General features: G+C 38.7%; 1 long non-coding RNA gene across 1 annotated transcript in view; it reads left to right on the top strand.

The window, feature by feature from the left end:
* LOC117883002 overlaps positions 1-6,030 on the top strand; it is a 170,064-nt gene extending 164,034 nt beyond the window's left edge. Inside the window, exons 7-8 of the long non-coding RNA XR_004647156.1 lie at positions 3,951-4,069; positions 5,730-6,030. This is a non-coding gene — a long non-coding RNA (uncharacterized LOC117883002). The remainder of the gene's footprint in view (positions 1-3,950; positions 4,070-5,729) is intronic.
* Positions 6,031-20,883: the final 14,853 nt, after the last annotated feature.

Genomic DNA, 20,883 nt, shown 5'->3' with positions numbered 1-20,883 from the left:
GGACAATTTTCTGGCTTTAGCTAGTTCATTTTTTAATCATGTATTTGTTTTGGTGCCATATCATTCCTCCTTAACGGCAGAATAGAAGGCTGGACTCTCCCCACTGGAAGACAGAGTTCCTGAAATGCTCCATCAGCACCAGCCAAGAAGGAAAAACTGCTCCTAACCCTGCTACAATTGGAAAGCCATTAGGGGAATGGGAGAGGAAAGAGTGAGTGGGAAAAAGAATGTGAAGCAGAGAGAAGGAAGGTCTACAAGGAAAAAATATGAGGTGTTAGAGCAATAGGATTGGAGCAGATGAGGGGAATAGAAATAGATAGTGAAACAAGAGGAGCAGAGCAAGAAGAAGGGATGAAAAGTAAAGAGGTGATGAAATAAATTGTTAGAAAGAAAATAAGGACATAGAGAAAAGACGGTAAGGTGAGTGGTGAGTGCAGTTTTGGAAGAATTCAAAACAATATTCCTCCTTTAAATTCATGGCAATAGCAGGCAAAGCAATAATACTGCTGCACATTTAAGTTAATTTCTAGGGCTGTTGATTAGTCACAGTTAACGCATGGGATTAACTCACAAAAATAAACTGCAATTAAAAAAATGTATCGCAATTAATCACACTGTTAAACAAAGGAATACCAATTTAAATTTATTAAATATTTTGGATGTTTTTCTACATTTTCAAATATATTGATTTCTATTACAGCAGAGAATACAAAGTGTACAGTGCTCACTTTATATTACTATTTTATTACAAATATTTGCATTGTAAAAATGATAAACAAAAGAAGTAGTATTTTTCAATTCACCTCATACAAGTACTGTAGTGCAATCTCTTTATCGTGAAAGTGTAATTTACAAATGTAGATTTTTTTATTACATAACTGAACTCAAAAACAAAACAATGTAAAACTTTAGGGCCTACAAGTCCACTCAGTCCTACTTCTTGTTCAGCCAATTGCTAAAACAAACAAGTTTGTTTACATTTATGGGAGATACTGCTGACTGCTTCTTATTTACAATGTCACCTGAAAGTGAAAACAGGCATTCACATGACACTTTTGTAGCCGGCGTTGCAAAGTATATAAATGCCAGATATGTTAAACATTCATATGCCCCCTTTGTGCTTTGGCCACCATTCCAGATGACATGCTTCCATGCTGATGATGCTCGTTAAAAAAATAATGCATTAATTAAATTTGTGACTGAACTCCTTGGGGGAGAATTGTATGTCTCCTGTTCTGTTTTACCCACATTCTGCCATATATTTCATGTTATAGCAATCTTGGATGATGACCCAGCACATGTTCGTTTTAAGAACACTTTCACTGCAGATTTGACAAAACGCAAAGAAGGTACCAATGTGAGATTTCTAAGGATAGATACAGCACTCAACCCAAGGTTTAAGAATCTGAAGTGCCTTCCAAAATCTGAGAGGGACGAGGTGTGGAGAATGTTTTCAGATGTCTTAAAAGAGCCACGCTCCGATGAGGAAACTACAGAATCCGAACAACCAAAAAAGAAAATCAAACTTCTGTTGGTGGCATCTGACTCAGATGATGAAAATGAACCTGCGTTGGTCCACTGTGCTTTGGATTGTTATCGAGCAGAACCTGTCATCAGCATGGACACATATATTCTGGAATGGTGGTTGAAGCATGAAGGAACATGTGAATCTTTAGCGCATCTGGCAAGTAAATATCTTGCGACGCCGGCTACAACAGTGCCATGTGAATGCCTGTTCTCACTTTCAGGTGACATTGTACACATGAAGCAGGCAGCATTATCTCCTGCAAATTGTAACCAAACTTGTTTGTCTGACGATTGGCTAAAGTAGGACTGAATGGACTTGTAGGTTCTAAAGTTTTACATTGTTTTATTTTTGAGTGCAGTTATTTTTTGTACATAATTCTACATTTGTAAGTTCAACTTTCATTATAAAGAGATTGCACTGCAGTACTTGTATTAGGTGAATTGAAATATACTAGTTCTTTTGTTTTTTACAGTGCAAATATTTGTAATCAAAAATAAATATCAAGTGAGCACCGTACACTTTGTATCTGTGTTGTAACTGAAACCAATATATTTGAAAATGTAGAAAACATCAAAAAATATTTAAATAAATGGTATTCTATTATTGTTTAACAGTGCGATTAATTGCGATTAATTTTTTTAATCGCTTGACAGCCCTATTCATTTCCCTTTATTTCAGTGAAATAAAAGCATGTTTTAAAAGGTTTCATGAAAACTCCATGTTTTTTCCTCTGATCACAACTTTTGCGCATGTAAAAGTGGGGATTTCATGCATAGATGTGCACAGAAACTGCAACAGGTACATTGACATTAGACATTAACAGTTCCTTCAGACCAGGTACAAACATAAGAACATAGCTGGGTGGTTTGTTCTGTGCCATTCAAATGTGGGTGGAATTAGGAATATGGCTGTTCAAGTGGAATCTTCAAAGGAAAAATTGTGTGGGCAGATTCTGTTGATAGACAATTTTAGATAAAAGGAAAACAGGTTAAATAAACCAAGGTAAGTCACATGTTTGCATAAACAGCAGCATTAGATTAATGAAAATCACTTAGAGATGGATTCACAGCACAATGAAGTCAATGGGCTTTGGATCTGACCCTTACTGAGCTCCGCTTTCCATGATGTTCTGAGTGCACGAAATAAGAACTTCAGAAAAAGCTGTAGCAGGGGTATGCTGGGTGGGAAAGGTGCTATTTGAAAAAGCTTGTCCCTACGAGATACTTAGCTGTGTCTAGGCCTTGGCAAAAGCTCTACGCAGACAAGGGGCCAGATCAAAAAAGGTGAGGGACCATGGAGCAAGTGACCAGACATTGCTCAGCATGATCTTCCTCCTCTCTGGTTTGGTGTATTGGGTTGTTAGTATTGTTGCCCCTTTTCAACCCCAGTGCCTAGTCAAATCTGAGGGCCCTAGGGATGTTCCAGTTGGAAGCCAACATTGCTAGAGTGTCGTATTCTCTTGATGCAATCTTGTTTATTCACAAGGAGTGTACAAAGTCCTGCTTTTCCAAATGCAGGAGGAACCAAGAACAGAAGGAGCGGTTGCTTAGCTTACAGCCCTAAACCTCTTCAGCCAATTGTCTCCAAAGCCCTCTCTCTCTAACTTTCCCCAGTGTCAGTGTGCTCACAGGCTACTGCTTGGCTTTCTTGCTTTTTGCCTCTGCCTCTTTCTCCATTCTTGCATCTTCTCAATTTCTGTGTGTTCTCTCCCACAGCTAGCTGGTAACAATACCCAGTACCCACAATGTACAATACCCACAATGCCCAATACTCACCGACACGGTATTAATTTCTGGGAAGACTCTATTAGGCCTTATTTTAGGTGTGGCCCCTTAACTGCCCCTTACAACTATCTTAAATGAAGGGTGTGTTTATGCATCAGTCTGAAGTAGGTTTTAACTTAACCCATAACAAGGTTTCAGCCAAAGCATAATGGTATGGAGACCCATCACCATGGGTTGCTAATGTGGCTAGAACATTGGATCTTTAGCTCTAAAGCACAGGCCTCTACCCCTTGTGCTTTATAAAAAACTAAACAAGAAACCACCTCCATTAGCTAGTAGCAGTAGTAGGCTTTGGTACTCTGCGTGGTACTATATGAGGACATGGCACACTCACCAGTGCATTTCATAAGGATATGACATGATTGTTAGCAAGGCAGGTTATCTTGTCAAATCATTGATTGCTTACCATCATACTTTTATGTTTCATCCTATTCTAACAGCTAGGGGTAAAGTTAAGGGCCTGATCCTACAAACTGCACACCCCTGAGCCCTCCTACTAAGGGGCTGGTCTTGTGACTTAATGTTGATTTAATTAAGAGCAGGTGAAGATCCCTGTAGGCAGCAGCTGCTACTTCAAAGTCATGCATTGGCTTTTATATTCTATAGTCTTACTGAGAAAAGGTTTTATTCTTTTATAGAAACTCCACTGAAGATTATGTTGAGATTTGACTGCCTTATACTGCAGGAATCCCAGAGAAAAAAGCAGCTCCATAAAAACCACATCAACATCTTCATTCATTCTTTGTTTGTTAATCAGGTAATGAGCATCTCACTACTAATGATTGGGGATGATGGCTGTTAATATACTGCAGATTATCTAGGTTATTGATTAACTGATATGTTTGTATTGCTTGTCCTTTTTGAAGGCAACCCACAATAAAAATATTATTTAAATACAAGAGACTGCACTTAAGACAGATCCTGACACTGGACAGAAACAAAATTGATTATTTAAAATATCCAGTAAAGCACATGCTTACCGACTTTGATGAATCAGGACCCAGATTCAGAAACCTGTATCAGGCAAAAGTGCTCAGCGTCTGAGGGTCTCTTTCCCTAAAGATTTATCTTTTCATAAATAATGATACCTAGCACTTTTCATCCATAGCTATCAACGCTCTTTACAGAGGTATCATTATACACCCATTATGGCCATGAGGAATCTGAGTCAGAGAAAGGTGAAGTGTCCAAGGTCACATAACAGAACTAAGAATAGCAGCCAGGTCCACGTTATTGCCACTTGGTCAGGCAAGAGCTGCTCCAAAAAATCTGCCAGGCATTTCCACGCAAGAAGGAAACTAGAAAGACTCTTAAGAACATGTCTCTCTTAACACATTTATGAGTAGTTTTACAGAAGAAGGCCTGACTTTGGATGAGATGGACTAGCCAGATATTGCATTGCTATAGGAAATGTTAGCTTTGTATAATGTATGCTCATCTTTCCCTGAATTAGTAGTACAGACTGAGAAAAAAAATCTCAAACAGCGCTTCTCCTTTTGTCACTTATGCTGTCCAATGCTAGCTCCAGCTGTAGCCTTTGGATCAAATCTTATATGATAGGCAGCACTCTCTACAATGATTGACGGTCAGTTCACTCAACATGTGCATGTGCCTCATCTCCTTGTATATATTAGTTCCGCCATCCAAGCTATTGCAAAAACATTGAAAAGAACTAGATTTATTTACAAACTAGATCCAAACGGGCTATATGACATAACCCTACATATACAGTACATCATCATTATAAAACAATAGTATAAGTTATACAACTATTGTAACTACAGAATTTGTTGTTTTATTGCCTCTGAAAGAGTGAGTGAATAATGAAAACAAACAAATTAAATCAATGGAGCTATACTGATTTACAGCAGCTGAGGATCTAGCTTCATGTAACTTATGTAATCACAACAACAGCGCCATAGAGGGAAACACTGGGAAATGTGGTTGTTGAACACATGTGAATAATGAGTGCATTCAAGGAAATCCCAATCTATTTGTGGATATTCCACAACAGAAAAAAAATTAATTTATCAAATAGTTCCCTAGGAATTATTTGCTCAGCTCCACTCTCTACTGGATCAGACAGAGATATTTCCTAAGAGTAAAGATTTTCTTTTCTTGCCTAGAATGACTCAAGTAGAAATGCATATTCCAGCCAAAAGAGAGATTAATGTATGAATTATGTTGTGTAGCCATTTTACTCAATGCTGCTGCTGCCTGTAGGGTAATGGCAGTGAGATTCATTCTGGTGTTGCCAGAAATAAAACTGGAATAGATGTACTTGAATAATTTAGCAGTGTGTAAAGCTTATTTTGTCGTCAATCATCCTTACCAATACCACAGTACTTTGTGCCTAACAGGTGCTTTCCACCTATTGTTCTTAAAGGTGGATAACTATATTTATTCCCATTTTACAGATGGAGAAACTTGGGAACAGAGAAGTTACGTGACTTGTCCGTGGGCACGCAGTCTATTGCAGAGTTGGGTGAAGCTCTCAGGTCCCTATGAAATGTCATCCATGAAGTTTGGATTCAAAAGCGTCCAGATGGAAATGGCGTGATTTAAACATGTATGTCTAACACTTAGGGAGCAGAGAGAAGGAGAAAGGATCTCAGGGCAAGTCTACACTACAAACACTGCATCAGCATCATCTTAATTACTCCACCCCTGCGAGAGGTAGTAGCTATGTCTTTACTAGACCCGCTAAATCAATCCCTGCTGCATCAATTGCAGTTGCATTGATCTCCTTGTAGACCAGCCCTAAGTTGCTCAGAGGTAGCAATGTAGTTATACAGAAGTAAGTGTGTAGTGTAGACTTGGCCTCAGCAAATTTATTTTCTCTTTCTCTTCCCTTTAAAATAAAGGAATAAAGAGAATGCAAATAAGCTATTGATCCTGCATCCCAACCCTTTTCTCACTTCTTTTGCTCAACCCCTTTTCCTCAAATAAACTTATTAATAAAAATAAAAGTATCGATATTAATCTGCGTGCTGCAGCTTTTATTTTAACATAGCAGAGGAGATTTACATATAATTGTTTCATGGAAGGAAGTTATTGTTCAATAACAGAGTAATTATTAACTCTAGTCTAATAGAGAGTAGAAGAACTTGAATTTCATGCCTTCCTTTATGGGTTATTTTTCTATTTGATTGTTTTAAAATGAATTTAGTCTGTAGATTTTGTCTGTTTTTAAGGATCTAAAATCTCAGTGAACTTTATTTCCTCAGAATGTAGATTAGCCATTAATGAGTAGTGTTGGTACTTCACTGGCCAAAATTGTAAATGTGTTGTTGCATTTTCTATTTACCCTGTGGCATCAGGATTTCTGTGTGTTACTGCTAATGTGTTTGCATTCTATTAGCCATCTATAAAATTTATGATCAGAGAAATATTGCACAAACAATGCAGGGAGTAGAGTGCTTGGCATTAAGAATAAAGCAGCACCAAAAATGGTCTAAAAAGAAAAAAAGACATGGCACAAATAGGATATTAAGAATGTTTAAGATATGGGGCAAATAGGGTATTGAGAATGTCTAAGCAGTACGGAGTTGAGATCAGTTTCATAAAAACAATACATTGCAAATTTCCATAACATGTCAGAGATGGAAGAAATTAATATGGCTCCTAATGGTCAGAGGCAGGGGGAAATCATAAATGATCTGAATAGCAAAGAACTATTAGAGGAGCCTTGATTAGCCAAGGGGCAGGGTAGGAGGAAGGAACATACAGGTTCCTGAAAGATGGAGCTACAGGGAAGTTGGCAAGGGAAAATAAAGTGGCCAACTGTGACTTTAGGGAGATCTGAAATGACTAGTACTATTCTAATTCTTTGACTGTCTCATCACCGCAGTATCTGAGCACCTTCCAGTTGTGCATTAAGCATTACAACTAACATCTGACATGTGTGGTTTGTTCTTGCTCTCATCTTCTCCCTGGGGGAGAACTGTGTGTGCACCATAGTGTTTTGGTTTGGTAAGTTGTTTTTTACTTGTTTGTTTTTTATTTTAGTATATCATGTACATGCTGCTCTGTGTTTATATTAGAGAAGGCAGGTTGAAGAAATACTCTTTGAATTTAGATGGAAGGTGGTGAGTTTGTGATGGTCCTTAGTTCCTGTTGAAGCTGATTCCACAGTCTTAGACCAGCTCTTGAGAAATCTCTGCCTCTTGAGTTTTAAGATGAGTTTTATCTTGTAATCGAAGGTACCATTGTGCCTGAGGAGTGGAGTTGCCAATGACAGTTCTCATGCAGGCACATAAGATAATCTTTGAGATATCCTGGACTCAGTCATTGGGAGCCTTGCAGATAGGGACCAAAACCTATAACTTGACTTAATGTTCTATAAGAAGCCAATATAAAGAGTGGAGGACAAGTCTGATGTGCTCGCGGTAGCTCATGTTGCTGAGGAATTGTTGCTTAGTTCTGTACTAGCAGGAGTTTCCTAAGGGCTGACGACTTCATGCCCAGGTATATTGCATTGCTGGATACTTGGATGAAGATGAGATAGAGTGGAGAGCAAAGACTGGAAAGCCCTCAGAGGAAATTTTAAAAATCTGAGACAAGTTGCAGGTAGAATCCAAAAGGCCTGGAGGGACTGAGAAGAAACAATTCATAGAAAGATTAGAGAGGCCCTGGAAATGAGCAGGGGAATAGCATATGTCAAAAAGCAGTTGGATGGCTAATGTGCAGATCAGTAGGTTGATTTTGCCTGAGCCTATTTATGATGTTCTTCCGAGTTTGCCCTTGGAGTGAGCAGTACATTGTAGCTCTGAAATTTTGCAACCCAGCACCATTTCCAACCAGAATTAACTGCACTGTTATGGCACTATTTCCAGTGATGCTGCCTGTGGAATAGTACCCAGCAGTGTTAGTAAAGCTAGATAGACTGTTTGAACAACTCATCAACATAATTCCTGGAACTCCTCCCTCCCAGATGAAATGCTTCTGTGAATTATATCATAACATGGCAGTTCAGGGACTATGCAAGCATATAGGTGGCAGGTATAGGATTTTTAATCCTGATCAAACATTAAAGCCCACTTGAGTCATTGAAGTTCAGAGTCCCCTATGATTGGAAGAAACACAAGCACTTAGAGATGTCTCTCCATCAATCAAATGAAGATCAGAGAAATCAATTTAGTAAATGCCTCAGAATGTTATTGCATATGTCTACGTAAAAGGAAACAGTGGTTGGGTATCATTATAAAAAGGATAAAATTGGTGAGAAAGATAGCTCTGAGCAGCAGAGGTCCAATGTCATCAAGAAGCTGGGACTGGTTAACATTAAAATCCAATGCCATAATACAGGACAGATCTGGGGGGTCTGTTGCTGGCCATTGGCACTGTTTCACATAAGGGAAATCCCTGAGTGACCCAGAGCTGCTGCAATAATTCTATACCGGCCCTTTTCCTGGCCCTCAGCAGAGAGGGTATGGCTAGAGTCAGCATTTCACTGCACTCTCTAGATCCACAGCTGCTAGAATGGCCTCTTCAGACCTTAGGCAGCCAGGCATGATTTATAGGGGCTCTAAGACTGCTCTAACTTCCATCTGGGGCAAAGCGGGCCATGGTCTAAAGCCAACTATACCCTTACTCTCGAGTCCCGTGCCAAACACAGTTCAGACAGATCAGAGAAGTTGGTCGACGGAATGTGTTTTCTTACAAGTCAAATTAAATAGTTTAGAAGTTGCAAAGAGACAGAAAGGATATGAAGATAACGACAAGCACGAATCTGGGCTAAATTCTGCTCTTGGTTACACTGCTGTAAATGTGAAATAACTCCACTCTGGTTAGTGGCTTCCTCTGAATTTATATTGCTCTGTCTAGCATTTAGCACTTGCCCTCCAAATGTTATGGATTTCCATGCACCATTTTAATGTTATCATTCCATGTGTTCCATTTTATGCTCTTACTTGCGTCCCCTCAGTCTGTAATTTCACATATTTCTTGTTTAACAATCTGGCTTTCCATCCTTAAGTATCACTGTATTGCCAGATAAAACTGTTATTGTTCTTATTACAAGAAAAACGAAATGGATATATATAAAACACAGAGACAGTCCCATTGTCCTTAAAGTCCATTTGATTATAATGAAGTCCCACTCTTAATATTCTGTGATCTTCAATGTCCTTTACAAGTAACTTTTTATAAATTAATCTATAATAATCTAATTCAAGTCACTTAAAATGGATAACTATACTCCAATTATGATATTGGGAAGGGCTTTTACATAATATGGGCTTTTATATAGATGGTTAACACTCATACTGTAGTTTACAACATACTGTATGAATCACTAATTAAATGCCTAAGTAGCAATAATGGAAGTAGAACTATCAATACAGAGGAGATATCAATGATGTAAGGCATTAATAAAACTTTATGGTACCATTTAATCTTTTTTTATAGGTACTCCATTATGTGGGTAAAAAGAACAGGCAGGAAAACAAAAAAGTAAGAGGTGGAACTTAAAGAAGGAAGGAGATGAAAACTAAAACCTAGCTTTCATCTTTACCTTTTCCACAAAACAGGCTGTAGACAAGATGAATGGGACAGAGCACACACTTTTATAAATTAATTTAGCATTTTTTCCCTATTACAGCAGTTTACACTTCATTGAAATGGTGTAAAATGTGTCCTCAATGGCTCCGAAGGTAAATGCTATTTTAAAAACCTGGTATTTTTATGGAATATGTCAAAGGCAGCATAAATAGTATCTTTAAAGAAGGGTACAAGTTTAGTAACATACTGACCTGAAAAGGAACAGCTAAACTGTTGTGTTCCAGCTGTTGGCTAACCATGAGGACTAGCAGAGTAAATATATAAACATTTATATTGGAAGTAAAAACTGTTAACAAAGGTATTTTATTTTTAAGCCAAAACACAAACTTGGCTTTCACTGCTGTCCAAGGACCATTCTAGGCAGCTCAGCTTCTATCCTGACAGGACATCTACTCTGTGTTCTTTGGACAGCTTCCAGTGTCCCCTGCAGGAAAGCAATCTGCCAATTTGCATATCAAAGTAAAGGAATAAGCCAACCCCAATAGACCTCTAAGGGGAAGTGAGAGTATATGGGAATTTTTAGTTTTAACAACTCTCAATACAAAAAAAAAAAGAGACCACCTCCATGCCTTTCATGCAACAGTCACTTGAAATGCTTTTGCAACACATTTAAACAGAAACAAGAATTTAACCCTTCACATTCTCTTCGATTATATCACAAATATAGCAATGTTTTAACAAATAATAAGGGGCAAGATATTTGTCCTTAGAAAGCTAACTTTAGATCAGTTCTGCATACACCATTTTGAAAACGATTGCATGAGACATCCTATATGCCTTTCACATTTCTAAAATAGTATGTCAATAGCAAAACAAGTATTTTGTGTTCTGTGTTGGTGAGATAACATGTTTATTTAATGCTTATTTTTTTAGTCTTGATCATTTCTCTTAGCTTCATAGGTGGCATCTGACACCATATGTATGGAGATCCTTGCTGTGAACATCTGGGATAGAATTAGCACTGAACTCCACCCTAACTAAATGTCCATCATTGCCCGATTGCAGGGCAAAACAGAGCGGATAGAACTTGCTTGGTAGATTCTAAAAAATAAAATAATAGAATCATAGAAAAGCAGGGCTGGAAAGGACCATGAGTGGTTATCTAGACCACCTCCTCTCCACCCCCAATGCCAAATAGGAATCTCTCTATGTATTCTTGTAAAACTATGAATTGAAAATGAATATGCAATAAAAGTCCCTCTTCAATACCCTCTAAAGATCCAAGAAGTAATCTTTTTTTGTGATAGGAAATTTATTATTCCTCTTGCTCATCAAATACTGCTCTTGACAACCTTCATGTAGAGAACCCTAAGGCAGCCATAATGTTGGAAAGTTAGCAAATGAATCCAAATCCTTGTGCAGCCTTCTCCTTTACTACTGCACATCACTTTACATTCCAGTTATGACGTCAATTCACTTTGAATGTCTTTCAAGAATGGTGGGATTTTAATGACAACTTCACTGTTAGGACCCCAGGCTTCAAAGCCAGTGTTAATTCCATAAATAGTTTTTTGGTACGTCAAATATAGTTGAAATCAACTGGCAAAGATATTGCCTTCTTCCTATAACATTTAGCAAAATCCATCCCCAGTATCATTCATAATGTCAAAGATATAACATTAATTAAAGATGTCTTAATAGGACGATGGGTTTTCTTTCTTATTCTCATCCTGACTGACTTCAAGTACCACATCTGGCATATACATTACCTTCAAATGGCTCAGTGGTGGCACACACAATTTGAGCTCTTTTTGTCCACGGAGGGTTGATCTTGCTTCTAGCTGCTGTTCAGCTAATCACCAACAGTTATCCCAGAGCATCACTGTCTACTGGCACTAACATTCATCCTCTTTGAGACATAGCCACAATGTTACCACTCTGGGGTCACTTTAGGATTCTCTAGATATTTCTGGGCTTTTAATATATCCGTTGTAAGCCAGGTTACCAGACTTTGGTCAGAACTACATCTGACCAGGGCACAGCCCGATATAACAGTTTTTACAACCTGAACTCCCAGTCTTTTTTTATTTTATTTAATTTTTTTTTTGGATACAAACAACATGACTCTCCTGAGGTCTCAAGCATTTAAGATAAAGAGTATTACAGGGGATCACAGTTTTGCCAGGGAAACACATCTTTACTTGATTAAACTCTCAGGGCCAGATCCTCAACTGGCCTAAACTGGCATAACTCCATTGACTTCAGTAAAGACACACTGATTTAAACCAGCTGATGAGCTGAAGATATGGTCTTCAGTCTGCATAAAGTTTTGTTTTTAAAACTGGTTGCATCACCATGCAGTACCTTTCATTCTTCTCTTTTCTCATATGTGTGCTGGGAATTTTTACTGCAGGTTGTCACTAAGGTGGGAAATCAGACAGAAACCAGATTCAACTGGATCCAGTAAGTGCTTGGTGCTTTGTTTTTTAAACGTTGCTGAGGTGCTTGGATATACTAACAGTGCGAGGGTTTGCAATGTTGCATTTTACACTATGCATTTTCCTTTTCAACAGTCTCAATGTGTTGTGTTCTCTCCTTTTGGTTTATTATGCAATAAAAGATGCTGTATTTATTTTTATTTATTTTATTTCTAGGTTTAATGCTCAAAGTTCTCATATATAACTTTATTCACATAAAACGGTAAAATAGGAGAAATTTTAAACTTTATTAATGATTATAATTATTGTTGTTATTTATTTGTATTGTGGTAGCACCTAGGAGCCCCAGTCCTGGACCCGGGCCCCATGATGCTAGGTGCTGTACAAATACAGAACCAAAAGATGGTCTCTGCACCAAAGAGCTGACAATCTAAGTTATCTTTGAGCACTTCAGTACTTCACACTCTCTCTAACACAGTATTGGTTGTTTTTTTTTTATTTTTAACGGTAAAAGTAACCTTTGAAACCATCTCTATTCTCTCTTACTATCCCAAAAGTACTTTCAGCCCAATTTGTCTCTTCGAAAAAGTTCTAATTTTCTCACAAGAATAACTCAGGTCAGGTCAGTCAGCGCTATAGAGATAGTTCTGAGGTAAAAATACTCCTCCTATTGACTTTAATAGGTTTTTGGATCAGGCCCTTGGTCCTGGTTTTGGAATAACCCTGAGATAATGGTGAAGAACATGTTTTGAGAAGTTATGTTTCTGCCTCTCCCTTGTCACAGTGAGTCCTCAATCTTTTCCTTGGCAGAATCGATCCTCTCCATGTTAGGTTCTCCTCAATGCACCCTTTCTCTGTTACTAGAATTGCTTGTATTAGACTGACTTGTATTTTTATCTTTTTGGGTTCCCCTGTGGGGATGAGGTGACTTTATTTGGTTCTGGGAAAATTAGGGGGCTAAACCAGCCTAATGCATCAGCCAGTGCATATCTTTCTCCCAAATCTATGTTCCTCACAACTAGATCAGGACTTTTGTAATTGCTTGTGACTCCTGTCTTGATGCAAACTTTTCAGGAGAGTTTAAACTATATCCAGTCCCCTAAAACTAGGGGGTGAAGTAGTTTTATGCCTAGGAAACGCCTTCATTTTCTCAGTATTCTAGTGAATTTGATATCAAGCAATCATTTTTACCTCCTCCCAACCCCCCCGGATTGCCTTGCTTCTGATCCTGCCTGGATGCCAGACACTCTTTTGCTATTCTTTTACTTTGCACAACTCCTCTTTCCCTCATGCAGTTTGTGGTGGTATGTAAGGAAAGCCCTCACCCGTTAGGTATGCAGAATCAGGCCCTTGATGGGTGTGAATTTTGTTCACACAGTAAGACTCCATCTGCTGGTCAACACTGCAAGCTGCACGATTTCTTCACATTAAATTACTCCATAAAACAATGGGACTTCTGTATATATTTTTTTTCTCAGTGTAAAAGCATTTAGCACAATTCCCTGTTCAAATCCCCTCTTCCTAACCACTGCTTAACTTTTTTTATAGGCTGAACGTGCCACATAGCTTCCTGTATGGTGAGTTGAGAGTATGATTCAATAGAATAGCCACAACAAACAGCGATACAGTTTGCCACTACGCTAGCTAGCCATGAGATCTATTTTTTCAGAGTACATCCCCTGAAAGTTTCACAGAAGGAAAAGAAGGTGAGATAAAGCCAGTGGCAATAAATAAATTCAGTTACTGACACTATGGACAACCGTGTGAGTGGGCAAAACTATTCGTGTTAAATGTGGCATTATATGTAATTCCTCATAAAGTAAATCCACCATCACATGCATATTTTTACCAGCACAAACTATTTTCCACACCAACTGGTTCATTGGGAGCTTGTAAAATTTCTGGTAGCTAATGGAGTTTGTGCTCTCCTCAGACAGATGCCCCTATAGCTTCCCTGCCCTGCCTAGGTGCCTAAATACCTTTGAAGATCTGGACCTTTGTGCCTGTACAAAACACCAGTGTTACTGAGGTTGGAACAATGGGGTGTAGGCCCAAGGCAAATTTGAGAGTTGGAGACTGGAGTTTGCAGGGGAAGAAGCCCTTCTGTGATTTTCTTGTATTATTTCTAGAAAATGTCAAAAAAGCTAAACGTGGCCAGTATTGCATAGCCTGCAAAAATATTGCTCTCATCCTGACTGGCTTCCTGCCCATCTCTGCCTCTGCAATGTATGTTATTGAAGCAAATGTATAATCCATGGAATTCCTTGGATTTATCTTTACAATTCTGAGACATCCACCATTAAGTATATTAAGAGGGTTCAGCCTCTCAGTAACTAACAACTCTGCCTAAATTATGGCTAATGTGGAAAAAACAAAGGGATCTGCAATTTTTTGCTAGAAATTAGAGAATGTCTTTTGGAAATATTTGTTCATGAATATTTTGAATATATTGACTGCTGGGCCATTCTTTATGGCTAGAGGGGCTAATAAGTAAAAACGCAAGTACAAGGGCACCCAAAGGACATATGCTTGGGCATTACTGTGCTATAGCATTTAGAAATGATGCAGGGCACAATTTTTACTAAAGCAGGTCTGATAAAATTAACATGGGTGTTATTAGAGTATTTGAACTGAAAATATTATAATCCCGTGGATACCGGAGAGATGTATGAAAAAAAAATCTCATTACAAGCCAGACTCATGGTGTATCTTAGATTCATGAAAATGCAGAACGTTTTGCGGATTCAGATTTTTCACTGGTGTCTATGAAAACAAAATCTTCGTGTCTTGTTTTGAGGCTCCTAAACGCTTATTTCAGTTATGCTGTAAAATGGACCGAAAGGAATCTAGAATACTGGCTAAACTTCTTGCAGTGTATATATCTTGTTGAAAAAAATAATAGAAATCTGGTAAGAGAAAAAAGGTTGCTTTGCAGAGCTCTAGGCCCAGATCGTCAAAGGTGTTCAGACACCTAGCTCCAGTTCAGCACCTGAATATCTTTGAGGCTCTAGGCCATAGTGCCTATTCAGGAATGTGGGGAGAAGTAGGAGATGGGTAAAATGCCTTGGTGCTAGGGCCGGTCAAAAACTTTCCATCAAAACTGTTTTTAGAAGAAAAATTGGGGTTTTGACTAAACAATTTTTTTTGCTAACAGTGTCTACTTTCTGTGGAAAATTTAGACTTTTCTTTGGAAAAACACCTCCCTACTCCTCCAAATTGAAAATTGTCTGGCTCCAAAATGAAAAAAAAAATAGTTTCCAGATGAAAATTTTCAGGTTTTTTTGACAAAACAGAGAAAATTTCTGCATGAAAAGAACGCATTATATAACCACTTTTACTTAAAAAAACACTGACAATTTGGGGAATCTGTCTATGCACAATTTATTAATTCAGTTTGATACTGAGAACTTATATTGACGTGCATCATTGTCAGATTGCAAACTCAGTTTTAAAAGTGGGGCTTGACTGCCTTCTCTGTTAGTCTTTTTACCTTCACTTTGTGATGAAATTCCAAAGGGTGGTGGCACAGGGCTCACAATGGAGGCTCTTTAAACTTTTATCATGTTTTATTTAAATACAAACACCCTTTGACAAAGAAAATAGACAGACCAAGAAAACCAGTCTGCTCTGGTAACTGGTAATTAAGCAATGGAGCACCTGATGGGGGACTTTGACCACATGATAAGGCTGGGGGGCGGGGGAAGAGGGTCACCTGTCAAGGGGACTGGAAGTTATTTCATCAGCCATTTTAGAGAGAGGAAGAAAAGACAGAGAGACGCCATGTTCTGGCCCAGAAGCCATGTCCAGGAGCGAAGGGAGAGAAGAAGGCTCCTGGGCTCCTTAGAGAACGCTGACCCAACCCAAAGCATGCTCTAGAAAGGTGAGGAAACTGAAGAGGGGATGGTTAATGGGTGTTCTACTGTTTTGCCTAGGTCTGCCTATCTCTTGTGGTATCTAAAGTATAGAGTAATTGCTTTACTATCCCTTCTGCAGATAGTATGTGCTTCAACTATCACCAGTGGCAGGAGAAGTGAATGGTGAACCAGAGTGACCACAAGGTTGGGGCTTGGGGAAGGGTGTGCTTAAGCAATTGGGGTATATTGAGGTGTTAGCACTGGTCCTGGGGGCTCAGGGAAGCTGGACTGTGTGGGTTGCAGACCTCAGAAGAGGATGCTAGCCAAGGACCCACATCCTGAGAATGTGCTAAGAGACTCAAAGCTAGAGTCAGTACCTGGATTCTGCTTGGTGTCAGGAAGCTTTAAAGCACACAGGTCCAGTGTGTGAGTATCCAGTAGAGGGAGTTTACCAGGGTTGTGACAAGCAGTCTAGGCTGAACACCCCTTTCAGTTGCACCTGTGTAGCCACATTGCATTCTGTGGGGCTCTGCGGTGAAAGCAGAGCAGAACTTGACTGTTTGAGACCATAATTCCAGCGCTCAGTGTACTTTTGGTGTTAATTCTTCTGTTGACATATGGGTCAAGCACTCTTGCCCACACCTACACTCTCATTTTAAGCACACCAATGCTTGTGGAGACTGAAGGTGGGTACTGTGACCAGAGAAGTTTTCCAGTCATGTGTTTACTAACACAAGCATGTCAAACTGTTTGTTGTTATAAAATTCTCTTGGGGGTAGGGAATGTACAGTTCTGAAGGATTGAAACTTCCTGATTAAACAGATGTTTTGGCATGTTGCTTTACTCCTGGAATTGGATCAGAAATTCTTTGGCCTGGATGGAATGAGCAAAGAATCCACAGATCTTATGGGGTACCCAAAACATGTTTTTCAAACAGTCATTGTGTAGGTAGCTTCTAAGCATTTCCTTTAATTAGAATAAAAAGAAACACAGGACCAACTCTTGCAGTTCTTTGTCCCAAAGACAAAACTGCCGTTGGCTTCAAGAGGAGTTTGGCCTGAATAAAAATTTGGCACAGAACATCTATCAACCCTCCCTGGATATAAGAAAGATGGGTCTGGCTCCGGCGCTGTAGGAAGACAGACTAACCCTAGGAATAGTCAAGCTTGCCTATGAGGCTTGGCCTGGAATTTGTTATATTGATATTAGTCTCTGTTTAAAAAGTCAAACTCCAGGAAAGGGGTGAGTTAGCTGATAGCTGGGGAGAGATGGATTTTTTTGTACCAATGATAAGATGTGGGGGCTAGTGAAGTGCAGAAACAGCCAGCCAGAGGGGAAAGAGCGTGTAGTGATTAGGGCACTAGCCCAGGATTTGGGACAACTGCAGTCAATTCCTTGCTCTGACACAGCCTTCCTATGTGACCTTGGGCATGTCACTTGGCCTCTGTGTGCCTCACTCCACCCTCAGTAAAATGGGACTATTGTATTCTTCAACCTCACAGGGGTGTTGGGAGGATAAATACATTAAAGATTGTGGGGTGCTCAGATACCACAGCAATTGGGGCTAGATAAGTACCATAGATTAGTTCTATTTTATCTTATCTAAAAATATTGCAAATCCCTGTAGGTAAGTGCTGTGAGTATATGTATGTGCTGCAATCCTGTGCTGAGACTGCTGTGGAAATTGCCTGCTCTTTGTCTGTGCACGTTCTCCTTTTGGTGATTTTGCAGTCCATTTTGATTGGCTATTGAAAATGTGTACTTTCAGTAGACCCCTGCAAGGCCTTTCTGCATCTGACTGATTTCCCTCCTTTGAGCTGTTTGTCCTTCAAACATGTATCATAGGAAAGAGGAAAGCACGTTCGGAACTGCTAAAGAACAGCCTATAATCAGAAAAGTCTATTCACCTTCCTCTTGTGGCAAGTACACTTTACTGTCTCCTAATAAACCAGCTATGTGAACTGAAACTGCAAATAACACCTATGTGTGTACCCTACAAATAGTGAGAAAGGAGTAAGAGCCTGATCCTGAAAAACCACACTCACGTGAGCAAGGATTATTCATAGAGCTTGTCCCTGCAAAATCTATTCCTAGCAATTTTTTGCCCTTCCTACTGGGCATTTTTGCTTAGTGTCTGCATATTAGATCTCTGCATGTTGGGATCTAATGCTGCAGCTACCTGTTACTACATGATTATATTGAGTAATCTACCAATATGCCAAAAATATTTATATAGAGAATATGTTAAAATATGAGTGGTTTGAATGCACATCGATTAGTGCTGTGTGCGTAATTTACTGGCTTGGTGTGATCACATTTCCTTCTGGTGGCCGACTTAGCAACCATAAAGCCTGCTTCTTAGAGCTAAATGAGTTCTCTGTTAGCTCAAATGGTAGAGGCCTGTGATTTTTGTGCTGAAGGTCCCATTTGGGTAAGATTTTAAATGAACTATGACATGAATGGGACTACGTGTGCTTAAAGTTAGGCATGTGCTTAAGTGCTTTGTATGTGGGGCATTAGCTGGTATTGTGGCTTTGTCTTAAGGGGAAAAAAGTTAGGCAAACATTTTTAATCTGGGTCTTAAGAATGAAAGATTCCTAAATCCATATTGAGATACTTAAATAGAAGATATTGAAGTGCCTGACTTTGGGCATCCCGATGAGAATATTTTGGCCAAAAGCTAGGTAACCTTATAAACAACAAGGAATATTTTCTTACACTGAGGAATTTAATTATGTGCCTGTCATGAGTAATTTCTATTAAGATTAGTAATTTCTATTATTCCTGCTTTGCAATGTCTGTATGTTAAGAAGGTGATCTCATTCGTAAATAATCTTTCTTCCTATCGGCAAGGTTGAGGGGGATTGATCAAAATTAAGTATTTTTCAAATGAATGTACACAAAACAATCTCAGCCAGTAAACAGAGTGACTTGGGAAATATATTCCTGTTTAAAATTCTTCTCATTTGTTCTCCTCATTAAATGTTTATTATAAACTGATAATGTAACCCTTAAAATGGGAATGCCAACAGTTGCTAAAAACACTAGTGGGTTTTTAATTCTAGAAATGTAATGATCTGTAACAAAAGCTTTTAAAAAGGTCCTTTGTCATGTCAAAATAAAATAGCACTTTTTTCATTTCTGAAATCGATTCTGTTGTCTACCAGTTAAATTGTCCACAAAATCGTTATTATTAATTTAAGTAATGAATGATTGAAATGTTAAAGGGAGAAAAAAAGCTGCATCCACTTTTCTTAGTCTATTGTTACTGCCAATATACTGAGCTTAGATAAGTAATTTCAGCTTTTTTAATTTATTTAATATATCTTAGATTGGCATCTGTTTAAGTCATAACAGGTTGCCTCTGCCAATAGGCAAGTGCTGTAGAATTTACTACAGTAAAATTCAGGTATGCTTCATGTATCCTTAATTTATTTTGAGAGATCCCATCTTTTATCTATAGAGTCCTGCTTTCTCAGCAGGATGAACTTCTCTGTGAGAAAGTAAATTGGTTCTAATGCGGCAGAAGTCCCAGCATGCAGTGTTTATAATTATCAATTCTGATGTATCACAAAAATGGGTGAAAGAGTTAAGTCAGCCTTTAGTATCATCCATAATTATTCCTGGTCAATTGTCTCCAACTAGAAACTTGCAAATTCTTACCACTTACTTGGTTTCACGGAATGAAGAGGATTCATTGCTTTTTGCCAAGATTCAGATCTGTGGTTCACAATTTCAAGAAAATTGCAGACTCTTGATGCTACTGAATGCTCAGGTTTCATGCTGAATTCTCATGTGCTAATCTTGTAGCATGCTTTTTTTCCCCTTTTACTAATTTGTCCAAAAATCTTTGTTTTCCAATCTGAAGCTAGCTGGGCTCTGCATTTCTAGTGTCCTAGTATTGTCTGGTGACTCAGCGATTCAAAAGCTCTTGATCTTTAAAGGATGGTAATTCGGACTCCACAGCTTTCTGAGCTTTCCAATAGAATAAAAAAGTAAGCTTCAAGTACATGTCTGTTGTAATAAAATGGATCAAAAATAGTAGCGGCAACATTGTGTAAGACAAATGCTGTGTATTTGCTTATGAAACAGTTAATCTCTGTTAGTGGTATGAATGCTTGATATGGAACAAGACTATATCTTCACTGAAAAGAGTCCAGCAGATTTAGTAATTGGAAGATTTATTTTTTAATTTAAAAAAAATGGAGGCAGTGTAATAAACTGATTCTGATTGACCAAGCTTGACAGACTATAATTCTTTACTTTAAAGGTGCTTTAGGGAAGTAACATCCCAGATAACAGGTATATAGTTTGAGAATCATTACAGCCAAGTACTCAAGTAAAGTACAGAGAAGAAACTCTTGATTTTACTTTGAATATCCTTGTATAACTGTCTCTCATGGCTAGAAGTTTGCTCCCATTAATATCAATGGGAGTCTTTCCATTCATTTTACTGGGAGAGAAAAAGGACGCCATGGCCTGCTCCAGCACATTTTGATATTGGTCTGGAAGATTTTTCTATTCATGCAGTATTTTTTATCTAAAATAATGATTGATTACTTCTAGCTCAAGACATTAATAGCCTACTTTTAGGGTACGTCTTCACTTACCGGAGGGTCCGGCGGCAGGCAATCGATGTTCTGGGATCGATCCCGGAAGTGCTCGCCGTCGACGCCAGTACTCCAGCTCGCCGAGAGGAGTACGCAGCATCGACGGGGGAGCCTTCCTGCCGCGTCTGGACCCACGGTAAGTTCGGACTAAGGTACTTCGAATTCAGC

This window comes from Trachemys scripta, chromosome 9 (assembly GCF_013100865.1).
Source record: "Trachemys scripta elegans isolate TJP31775 chromosome 9, CAS_Tse_1.0, whole genome shotgun sequence".
NCBI lineage: Eukaryota > Metazoa > Chordata > Testudines > Emydidae > Trachemys > Trachemys scripta.
Note: the sequence above shows the minus strand (reverse complement) of the source record. Positions and strands in the feature narration are given on the sequence as shown.